This window comes from Pyrus communis, chromosome 1, assembly GCF_963583255.1.
Source record: "Pyrus communis chromosome 1, drPyrComm1.1, whole genome shotgun sequence".
NCBI lineage: Eukaryota > Viridiplantae > Streptophyta > Magnoliopsida > Rosales > Rosaceae > Pyrus > Pyrus communis.
In genome coordinates, this window is record NC_084803.1 from 3,300,373 (window position 1) to 3,313,371 (window position 12,999).

Here is a 12,999-nt window from a genome sequence, read left to right on the forward strand (position 1 = left end):
AGGTTGCATTGATGACACAAGACAAATTATCTCAAATGTTTGATAGTGTCGTATCTATTGACATGTGCGTAACATAGTTTGGTAGACAATAACAAGCCCACCCAGTATTTGACGAAATGCTTCAATGAATTAATTGATTTTTTAAGTGCGCTTCATTCTTTGTTTCTATCTAAAAAATTTGTATTTTTGTATATTGTGATCCCCTGAAATTCGAATTTGGAATCGTCCACCATTGCCATTTGCCACGGACGTGGCATGCTAGGTTTTAAAATCTTGTTGGTCAAAGGCCACCAACAAAATTTTATCCTCCAATAATTTATGATGGGGTCATCAAATTTATACAATAAATAACGTCAGATAAATATATGTTGATATCTCAATAACATATCAAAAAATATCGTCATATATAACATTAGATACGTGAATAAACACAAGGACACATTAATTTGAATAACAATAATATAATTTTGGGAGTTAAGTGATCGTATTAAGTGTCTACCAACGTATAATTAAATTTAAAAAGTTGGCTAAAATAATATGTTCTCATAATTTCACTCAAATTTGAATCATTTTCTTATAATGTGGATAAATTAATTCAGAATATCGTTAGTATCAAATAAAAATAGTAACTGCCTAACATTATATGATATCTTAATCAATTTAGTAAACATGCTACTAGTGCTTTTTTCTTTTCTTCCGCGATCAATCAATATAGTTAGATAGTGTTAGATTATATGAGAATCTTTCTGGTCCAATGTACGTGTCAATAATGTGTGGTTGGGGTGGATTATCAACCATAAGATAACCCAACTTTTGGCTTTATTAGCTGTGCTTGAACAAGAAGAACACAAAATCACTTGCTTTTTTTCGGTGTTGCCGTATTTGAATTCAAGCTAATTCCGGCCCGACGATGTCCCATCCATTCCAAACAAGTTGAAGAATATATAAACATCTATTCTCTATCTGTCAATCAAACAAATCAATTCCAGTACGGAAATCTAATGCTATACAGAAGACTTATTTATATGTTGATGCACAAAAATAAATAAATAAATCACTTACATGTCATATATGCAATAAACTTATAAGACCATGTGAAAACCGCAAAAGAGAGTAGTGTAAATTAATTAATTTCCTCTCAGTACAGACCGCATTATCCTCGATCAGTTCACACCAACGGATTTGCCAGTGGAGCTTTCTGCCAATAAAGGCAACCATGTGAACAGTGAACTGCAACAGAGAGGCATGTGCATGATCACGTGCTCTCCCACCCCAGCAATATACATGCATTGGTCGACAAGGGAGGCGGCGCGTGGCAGCATTTCCACTTGCACTTGGTCGTATAATGCACTGATCACTGATTGATAACTTATCTGATCCACAACGGTTATGAACAGCACACCAGAATTAAAAGCTGCATATATATTTCATTTTTCTTCGTCCTTTTTAAAACTGCATTTGTCTGTTTTTGGCAGAGCGCACCGAGGACTGCGTGTGAGAAGAAGATGAAAACATGAAGGCCTTTTCTGAATTTGTTTCTTTCCCGAGCTCACATCATCTTTTCTTTTAGATAGGAAGACCGGCGATATAAATCAAAGATAGTTTAGATGTTTATATATATCTTTTTGTTCGGGAAGAAGCTTTGGAGGTTATGGCGTCCACTGTCAAAGAAGCTTCGGAGCAAGAGCAAGCAGCACCACGATTGCAGATTTACTCCACCTCTGATACTATCTCAACTTTCTGGAGTGGAGAGGTGCTCTCTCTCTCTACACACACACATATCATATATTTGATCATCTATATATTCCACATTTGACAATAATTCGGCTTATATATATCATCTATATATATAACACACACCTTCCCATTTTATTAAAAAAAAGAAAAGAAAAAGGGATTAGCTATGGAACCCATCCCACATCAAACTTCAACGATCCGAACCATCTATTTTGTAAGTCTTGATTTAGTTATTTTTTATTAAAATTCAATTCAATCTGAAACTATTTGCCGATTTAATTATGACGAAATTTCAATATTTCTTACAGAACAAATAGTTCGTCAAGTTCTTTGAACTCAATTAAATGCCTCAAATATTTTTAATTTGGGTAATATTTTGCAACAATGATCTAAGAGGTGCAACTTGAAAAATAAACGGTTCAGATCGTTAAAGTTTGATGTGGTATTGGTCTCACAACTAATCTCTATTTAAAAAAAAAAAAAAAAAAGTGGAGGTCCCTTCTCCTAGAGGCTTCCTATAGATATCTATCTATCTTACTTATGATCATTAACCCCTTTTTTGCAGAAAAGTATGAAAAGGATGCCAGGAAGTACTGGGATGTGGTTTACAAGCGGCATCAAGAAGGTATGATTTTACTTGCTTATTCGGTTAGTAAATTTCACCGTAGCTATTTACTTCTGTTTCATTTTTCTGTATGCCTGTATCCGAGTTTTGATTTTGCCGGTGCTAAATAAATCTAACTGCGAATTTCTTGAATCAGTTCTTTAAAGATCGGCACTACCTCGACAAGGAGTGGGGCAAATATTTCTCGGTGAGTGAAGAATTATGTTGGAGATATATATGGAGGTTTTAGTTTTGTCATTTCATATTCATCCAACAATTCAGTAGGATTTTAACTTTTGTTTTTGTGTTTTTCATCGTTTTGACTATCAGGGCGCTGGGCGGAAAGTTTTTTTAAAGGTAAACTTGTGTGCCAGTCGTGCGTGTTACTGTTGTTGTATCAGTCGAGATCATGTGGCACTATATCTCGTGTCAGCGCAAATTGGAAGAAGTATAATTTACTTCTCGTTTGTGGAATAATTACTCGAAGCAAAACAGAAAATGCCTTTATTTTTTTTCCTGTCTTGAGGAACCAGAATCTTGTTTCCAGTTTTGCCTTTCCCGTAAATTTTGTACACTCTTGTGGCAAAGTATTTATCTTGGTTTGTTTAAAGTTGGTGATCTATTGTATGTTTCTCTATAGAGGATCTCTGACCGTTTTCCTGTCAGGATGTTATGTATTGGATTATTGATTACTGTTCTCACTATACAGGTTGGCTGTGGAGCTGGAAACATCATTTTCCCGCTGGTTGCGATGTATGCAGATGTTTTTATCCATGCATGCGATTTTTCAAAAAGGCTGTTAACTTGGTTAAGGTGTGGTTTTGTTGTACATTTACTTGCTAGTTCCATGGCAAAGGATATTAATATGTTCGAGGACGTTGCTCATGTTTGACCAATAAAATACACGTAGTAAAAAAATAGTAAGTTCAGTTTAGGTTCGTAGTTGGTACTGAATAGCCGTGACAAGTGATGCATAACGGGTTTTATGTCGTTATCCCAGACACATACAGACTTCACAGATACCCATGTTAGCGCATTTGTTTGTGATCTACCATTGATGATCTAAGCAAGCAGATTTCTTCATCTTATGTGGATATTGTAACCATGGCATATAAATTGAACGTATTGAGCAACTTTCCCCAGTGGTTAAATTTGACGAGTGATCTATTTTACGTAGAAGTTGCTGACTTCTTGTTAAGTAGAATTTTCTGTTATCTGCAGTTTCTCCAGAGAAGATGCCTCTATTATTGAAGAGTATTAGGAAAATTCTCAAGGTAACTGATAAACTTCAATTTCAAGCAGCTATTTTTATTTAACTAGTTCATGCCTCTTCATATGTAATGAAATTTGTGGATTGGCCTCTTGCCCAAATGGTCGTGTGCTGTTTCGTAACTATTCTATTGGCGACCTTTCTCAGGTTGATCTTCAATATGCGTGTATTTTGAAGTTCATCCTTATTATCGATTGATTTTTTTCCCCTTTTGAAAGATGCATGGTTATAAGATATGGAAGTTTGCTTCTTTGTTATTGTATTGGTAATTGACAGGAAACATTGAATTGCAAGGACCAAAAGATAAGTGAAAACTTTTATGTCTAGGGGTGACGGCACTGTAAGTTTTTTCTGGCATGTGCTTGTACATTGAGCTACTTTTTACTTTTTCTCAGTGCACAAGCTTGGTTGTGATCCCTTGTTATTTCCAGCGTGCTTTCTACTTTTCTAATGAGTTCTTAACGAGCTCATTTTCGATGTTGAAGAACTTGATTTGTGCCGCAAACAAGTTGAGAACCGGTCAAGGGAGTTGGTTATGAATCGGTAAACTGTAAAATTTTGTGAATGGCAATGAAATATGCCGAGAATTATTGAGAGAATAGTTGACTTGGCATACAAGTTAATAAAATCTCTAGACTCTCGGTGCCTTAAGGAAATAAACATATTGGAGTCCTAATTACATGCAAACAATTAAGGGCCTTTATTAAGTAAATACAAGGAATGAGAGTCATGATGGGACTTAATCTTATTGAAGAGATAGAGATTATCACTTTTACTGATAATAGGCTGGTTTGAGTGAAACTCTAATATGATAATGTGAGGATATATACATATATATATATATATATATATATATCAGTTGAAGAAGTCCATGCTTCCACACAATTAGATTCTAAAACTAAACCCTATTCAATAGTAGAGATCGTTGCTGTGTGCTGGAAGTAGACTAATTCTGTTATTCATTCAATGGCGACTCCATCAGGTAAGTCATCCTTGCGACTAATGTGATGCTGTGATTTGGTTGTTACTTATCTGTTTGTTCATGTTGGTAATCCTAACACTGCGTTGGTAATATTGTTAGCTTGATTCTTATGTAATTCTTACATGTGGTATCAGAGCCACCCAACGTGGCTAGGGTTCTTTATTTTTACTAAAGGAATTGAGGTATATATTTGATTCTGGTTAAATTAATGCTTCCGCTATACTCTAACCAATTCATCTGCAATTTCTTTTAAAATCAATTGCATGATGAATAATTACATGGTATTCTTCGAGTTGTGTTTGTTACATTTATGCAGAGAAGTACATCCATTCATAGTAATGAAAACAATTGGATGATCCTGGTTAAATGCTTCCGCAATCCTGAATGAGTTTGTAGTAAACTTGCTGCATATTTCGCACGCATCAAAACTGGTACTTTGCCTATTGGCTAATTGCTTCCATCCCTAATTAACTAACGTATACATACATATACATGCTTGTACAAATGCTTGCAGAATGGCATCAAATAGAAGGAGTATCAGACTTCAACAAATGAAGTAAAACTTTCGGAATCAATATCATTTATCTATCACTAAACGACTTAACAGATAAATTGATGATTGATTTTATTTTGGATGAACCATGTGAGTGTTTGCTCAATGGTTCGTGGTTAGAGGTTCAATTGATTAACATAAGCTTGAGACGCAAATATTTTTCCGGCGGCTTTTGGCTCTATTCGGCGTTTTTTCATTATAAATTCTCTCCAGAAAGGTATGAAATTGTTCCTCGCAATTTAATCTCTACCTAATTTGGTTGAATTAAAATTAAGCTTTTGGTTCCAATTAAATCGATTAAGTTAAGATTTCATGCTTCTGTTTATGTTTTAAAATTTAAAATTTAAAATTGGTAAGTTCTCTATTACAATGTTGTGATATTATATTGAGTTGATGGAAATTAACCTTATGGATACTAGTTTCCTGGGTGAGCCATTGTATATGATTTCATACTTTAAATTTTGGATTATACCATGGCATTAACATGTCGTATGCAGGCACACAATTTCATATCTTAGTTGAATGTATGAAGTAATTCTACAGAAAATTTAGAAGGTTTAGGAAACTTTTCAAGTCCCAAATCTCTCGATCCTGAGAAGCTTGTTCACTGTTTTTTTTTTGGATTTTCATACTTCTGGTCACTCTTATTCTATTATTATTCATGAGTCTTTTACCCTTATATGGAAGAGAAGAATTGCAGTGGTAGTGTTGAGATTTTCTGCCTATATTAACTTATATTTTAACTACATTGGCTTATTTATTGCATGATTTAACATTGTTGTCCAGTCCATAATTTTTTGGAATGATGAATTAAAGGATAGTTGTAACATCCCACATCGTTAAGAGTTCATGCTTCTGTTTAAGTTTTAAAATTTAAAATTTAAAATTGGTAAGTTCTCTATTACAATCTTGTGATATTATTTTGAGTTGATGGAAATTAACCTTATGGATATTAGTTTCCTGGGTGAGCCATTGTATATGATTTCATACTTTAAATTTTGGATTATACCATGGCATTAACATGTTGTATGCAGGCACACAATTTCATATCTTAGTTGAATGTATGAACTAATTCTACAGAAATTTAGAAGGTTTAGGAAACTTTTCAAGTCCCAAATCTCTTGATCTTGAGAAGCTTGAGTTATATATATCTTGTTCACATGTTTTTTTTGGGATTTTCATACTCCTGTTCACTCTTATTCTATTATTATTCATGAATATATTACCCTTATATGGAAGATAAGAATTGCAGTGGTAGTGTTGAGATTTTCTGCCTATATTAACTTATATTTTAACTACATTGGCTTATTTATTGCATGATTTAATATTGTAGTCCAGTCCATAATTTTTTGGAATGATGAATTAAAGGATAGTTGTAACATCCCACATCTTTAAGAGTTCATGCTTTTGTTTATGTTTTAAAATTTAAAATTTAAATTTGGTAAGTTCTCTATTACAATCTTGTGATATTATTTTGAGTTAATGAAAATTAACCTTATGGATACTAGTTTCCTGGGTGAGCCATTGTATATGATTTCATACTTTAAATTTTGGATTATACCATGGCATTAACATGTCGTATGCAGGCACACAATTTCATATCTTAGTTCAATGTATGAACTAATTCTACAGAAATTTAGAAGGTTTAGGAAACTTTTCAAGTCCCAAATCTCTCGATCTTGAGAAGCTCGAGTTATATATATCTTGTTCACATGTTCTTTTGGGATTTTCATACTTTTGTTCACTCTTATTCTATTATTATTCATGAATCTATTACGTACCCTTATATGGACGAGAAGAATTGCAGTGGTAGTGTTGAGATTTTCTGCCTATATTAACTTATATTTTGACTACATTGGCTTATTTATTGCATGATTTAACATTGTAGTCCGGTCCATAATTTTTTGGAATGATGAATTAAAGGATAGTTGTAACATCCCACATCGTTAAGAGTTCATGCTTCTGTTTATGTTTTAAAATTTAAAATTTAAAATTGGTAAGTTCTCTATTACAATCTTGTGATATTATTTTGAGTTGATGGAAATTAACCTTATGGATACTAGTTTCCTGGGTGAGCCATTGTATATGATTTCATACTTTAAATTTTGGATTATACCATGGCATTAACATGTCATATGCAGGCACACAATTTCATATCTTAGTTGAATGTATGAACTAATTCTACAGAAATTTGAAGGTTTAGGAAACTTTTCAAGTCCCAAATCTCTCGATCTTGAGAAGCTTGAGTTATATATATCTTGTTCACATGTTTTTTTCGGATTTTCATACTTCTGTTCACTCTTATTTTATTATTATTCATGAATCTATTACACTTATATGGAAGATAAGAATTGCAGTGGTAGTGTTGAGATTTTCTGCCTATATTAACTTATATTTTAACTACATTGGCTTATTTATTGCATGATTTAACATTGTAGTCCGATCCATAATTTTTTGGAATGATGAATTAAAGGATAGTTGTAACATCCCATGTCGTTAAAAGTTCATGCTTCTTTTTATGTTTTAAAATTTAAAATTTAAAATTGGTAAGTTCTCTATTACAATCTTGTGATATTATTTTGGGTTGATGGAAATTAACCTTATGGATACTAGTTTCCTAGGTGAGCCATTGTATATGATTTCATACTATAAATTTTGGATTATACCATGGCATTAACATGTCGTATGTAGGCACACAATTTCATATCTTAGTTGAATGTATGAACTAATTCTATAGAAATTTAGAAGGTTTAGGAAACTTTTCAAGTCCCAAATCTCTCGATCTTGAGAAGCTTGAGTTATATATATCTTGTTCACATGTTTTTTTTGGGATTTTCATACTTCCGTTCACTCTTATTCTATTATTATTCATGAATGTATTACCCTTATATGGAAGAGAAGAATTGCAGTGGTAGTGTTGAGATTTTTTGCCTATATTAACTTATATTTTAACTACATTGGCTTATTTATTGCATGATTTAACATTGTAGTCCGGTCCATAATTTTTTGGAATGATGAATTAAAGGATAGTTGTAACATCCCACATCGTTCATGGAAGTGAATCTTGTAAGCCTTATATGTATATTCCCATCTCTGCTTAGCACGAGACCTTTTGGGAGCTTGCTTAACTTCGGGGTTCCTACCAAACTGTCACATCCTGGCCCGGGCCCTCATCACATCCCAGGCTCAACTCCACCGTAGCACGATATTGTCTGCTTTGGGCCCCGACCACGCCCTGACGGTTTTGTTTCTGGGAACTCACACGAGAACTTCCCAGTGGGTCACCCATCCTGAAATTGCTCTCGCACGAACTCGCTTAACTTCGGAGTTCCTACGGAACTCCGAAGCCAGTGAGTTCCCAAAAGGCCTCGTGCTAGGTAGAGATGGAAATATACATATAAGACTTACATGATTCACTCCCCTTGGCGATGTGGGATGTTACAATAGTAGTGTGGCTTTTGCATTGAAATTTCTTTACAAATTTGAATATTTTGTTGATGTAGACTTTAAGCGAAGTTGTCTAAATGACTAAATCTTTTTCTTTTATGGTGAAAAGGGATGCCTTGCTTGTTGTAATCACCAAAAGAATGAAATTTTTGTTACCTATTTGCATTTTGTTTTAGCAAGCATATAGTGAGTGGTTATTGTTTAGCCAAATTCTCATCAATGAATAGTGATCTCATTTTATTGTGATCTCTGATTAGAAGATTTTGTAAATTTCACTCACCGCTCCAGAACAATAATTTGATAAATTTTCCTAAATCCAATTTTGATGATATTATGTCATGTTATGTTATATAATGAATTCTATACATGGAAAAAATTTCACAGTCTTTCACAGAAGAAATTGATTTATGGTTAAATTTTAATTGTGACACTATGTTGCCGGAATTCTGCACCATAGTCTATTTGTGATAATTTGTGACATTATTTTGATATATCTATGTAACTCATAAATTCGTGACCTTTTAGTGTGATATATGTTGAGATGTTTATTTCAAGTCTGGAAATTTTCACGTCATTGGTTTGAAAATGAATTATTGGTGAATTTTTAATATCGGGACTGTACTGCAGAATTTACACAGTTGCTGCAGTACATTCCATTTCGATTTTATTTTAGCCCACTTTTAAGATTGCAAAAATTATGGAACTTTGGCTGACAGTAAATTAACATGTCTACTTAATTTCTGGAAATTTTGATGCACATTGGAGAAAAATTGAATTTTTTGGTGAATTATTTAGTCTTCAGTATGTACTGCAGAATTTTTGTCGTTTCTGCAGCACTCCCATTTCGAATTTTCGTTTAGTACACTTGTAAAGTCTCAAAAATTATGAAATTTTGGTAATTAACAGATTTGTATGTTTACTTATTGTCTGAAAAATTTCATGCATATCGGATGAACAATGAATATTTGGTGAATTTGTAATCTCATGTCTGTACTGAACATTTTCTGCAGTTTCTGTAGCACCTCTCTTTTCGAATTCATTTTTGGCTCGCTTATAAAATTTTAAAAATCATGAAATTTTGCAAAACAGTAGTCATATATGACTAATTCATACCTAAAAAAGAATTCATGACAATCTAAAGAGAATTGAGTTTTTAATGAATTTGCAAACTAAAGTGGTAATATTGCTGAATTTTTGGTTCTTCAAAAACTAGTTATGTTATGCAATATTGTTTTCACTAACTTGTGCATATCCAATAGTACCAATTGTTTGACATGTTTATTTGCTCTAATATGTCATGGTTTTCAATGCAAATTCTCAATTCTAATGACCTTTATTAGTCAACACCGATTAAATTTTGGTTGAAAAGTGTATTGGTTTATTTTTCTCAAACCAATGTTTGGTTTGGTCATCAATTTTGATTATGATGATCATTGTCTTTTGAGAAAAAAATTGGAAAGTGGCATCAGTTTACTAATTGATCTGGTCTCCATCAAATAACTGAATAACCATGTTTCCTCTTTTGAGAACTCTATTGTTCAATGTCAATAACGACATACTTTTGTGTCTGATTAATCTTTTGAGAATCATTGAATATCCAACAAAACGGTTATTTAATACTGTTCTAAAGGATTATTTTGAAAAATCAGAATTCTAATTTATATGGTGAATACTTTTGTCCCGAAGGGAATTTCAGGAAATCATTTACCAACTATAAATTAATATTATAGCAACATAAAGTACTTCTAACATATTTTCATCTGACCAAAGCTGTTGAAGCTATATGTATTTTGTGTATTTTATGTTTTGGCTAGCTATGCAGGTATTTTCTCTGCATGATTAGTTTTTGCCCAAAGGTGTAACAATCATGCAATTTGCAGTTGGTTCGATCCTCCACAACTCTACTACTTCCATGATGAATCTTGCAGAATCGAGAATGAGTAGGTAAATTTGCCGATCTTTTTCCTTAATTTTCTCTGAGTTCTAAATTGGATTAAAATTATTGTTGAAAAATTGATGTTATTGAGATATCTAAGTGTTTATTTTAATCAACTTTGTTTTAGAATTAAAACATAAATTTTGAGTTTGGATTCTATTATTAGGTTTCATTTTAATTGATGACCTAATCTTTAAAACATTTGTGAGTCTTCTCTCATACACTAAAATAAAATAAAACTTGTAGTCATTGCATAAGTTTTTATTTATGTAACTTTTTAATTCTAACCTACTTTAAAAAAAAAATTATGTATTTGATCTTTATTTATTCAACTAGCCTATATTTTGTTATATGAAAACCACTTTCTCTAGTGTTTAATCTTGCAATTTTGGGTGTTTGCCCAAGTGGGAGAAATAATGTATTATGGGTTTCACACTCATCAATTTTGCATACTTTTAGTGGTCATAGTTTTGGTAGATAAAACGTGCATTGTCATACTTGTTTATATTTTATATATGCAACTAATCTTGCAGAAAATTCAAGAACGATTAATGAGTATATTCTGCTCAAAACTGTTTTGCTTATTAATTCTTATTTGTTGTTCAAGAAATTAGACTTGTAATTTATATGTTATTGATGGATAATTAATCTGCTCAAAAGTGTTTTCTTATTCAAAACAACTATAAATCAATGTATAGTGAAGCATGGAATTGATAAGATTGTATATACTTCATCTGCTCAAAGGTGTTGAAGCTATATACGTTTGCCCTTGTATTTTATATTTTAGCTATGCAATCCTAATATAATTAGTTTTTGTCCAAAGATGATTTTGGAATTATATGTTTTTGATGCAATAAGAAAACATTTAGTTAAAGTTTTCTATTTCTGTCAAATGTTAGAAGAACAAAATTGACCAAATGATTTTGTATAGTTTTTCAGTCACAAGAGTCACTTCCCTACACATATCTTGAATAAAGATGTTGAGCTCACAAATTTTATGTTCTAGATCCCATGACTAATAATGTTTTGCTAATGGGAGTATTTGAAAGGTATCTGTTTCTTTTTGTAGACTTTTACAAAGTTTTGTTTTACTCTCTTAATCAATGGGAGTAATAATAATTTATCTATATAATTTTGTCTCTGTTAATTAGTGGGAGTAAGAGAATAACTTATGTTAAAATTTGAAGTGTTAGTGGCTGATACATTAAGAGTAAATTTTGTTTAAATTTTGTTCATAAGTTTTAATAAGAGCTCTTGATTTTGTAAACAATATGTCATATTTTATTTGTTCCCTTATTATATTCTCAATTTACTAGTGTATCAAGATCTTGTATTCAATTTCTCCACTCATATCATTGAAAGCAAACGAGAAATTGGTTTTTCAATCTATGATTTTTTTTTTTTAATTTCACTATTATATATGGGAGAGAGGTAATTTTGAAACCGGGATGCATGGTAGAAACTAGAAACCCAACACCCTAAATGGACTAGTATCCACATTTAAATGGGACTAACATATAACAAATATATAATTTTTCATGGCATGATATTTTTTTCTTCTTATAAGTGAGAAGGATCTTAGGTTTGAAACTAGTGTCGGCGAGTAAAAGATCAAACAAATTAACTTTGCCCTTGAAACTCAATTTTGATTCTATTTTGCTACCTGAAACTTAAAACTCAAAAGTCGTCATTTTACTCTAAAAAACTCAAAAGTAGCTCCACATTGTCTTAATTCTGTTAATTTCGTAATGTGGGGCTAGTTAATTTCTTTTTTTTTTTTCATCTCTACAATAGTAGATTGTTAAGTTTAAGGGAGAAGAGGCTACATGTCAAATGGAACAAATTTGAAGTTTCAGGGAGGAAAGTAGTGATTTTCAAGTTACAGTGAATTAAAAACAACCTGGATCAAACAAATACTAAATATATTTCAAATAAAGCGGAATTATTAAAAGTGAGTTTTACGTGGCGTAGCTAAAAATAAGCCTTTGTTATATACAAATTATCTTTCTAGATGCTAATCAACGTAATCAGTGGAAGCAAACTTCAAAAACAGTTTGTATCAATGCAGTTTATTTGTCACAGTAGCATTACAACATGAATCAAGAAACTGCGAGGTTTTCAAATCTCCAGGGCCTGTTAGTAAACAGCTATGGCTTCAACTTCAAGCAACAAGATCTGCCCAAAGGAAGAAGGGTTACATGCTGAAGGGTTCTTCATGCAACGCCACAGTAGGGAAATTCTTCTCCCAACGAGGGGCTTTTCACTTCACCAGAATATTCCAGATTTAGCTGCAAATTAGGCCAACAAATACTACCATTGCAATATTTACTACATCAAGAAAAAAAACTTACCCCATAGATCTGAGGGTTTATATGAAATGTCAATGTTGCGTCTCAGCTACCAAAATTTGTTGCCACTTAGCACTACGGTTTAGTAGTATTCTTCTTCATTTATAAGTGAGAAGTTTTAG

The 12,999-nt window shown here is 32.3% G+C and overlaps 1 pseudogene; it reads left to right on the forward strand.

The window, feature by feature from the left end:
- Window positions 1–1,651: 1,651 nt before the first annotated feature.
- Window positions 1,652–4,158, forward strand: LOC137711275 (uncharacterized; annotated as a pseudogene).
- The last annotated feature ends 8,841 nt before the right edge of the window (window positions 4,159–12,999 follow it).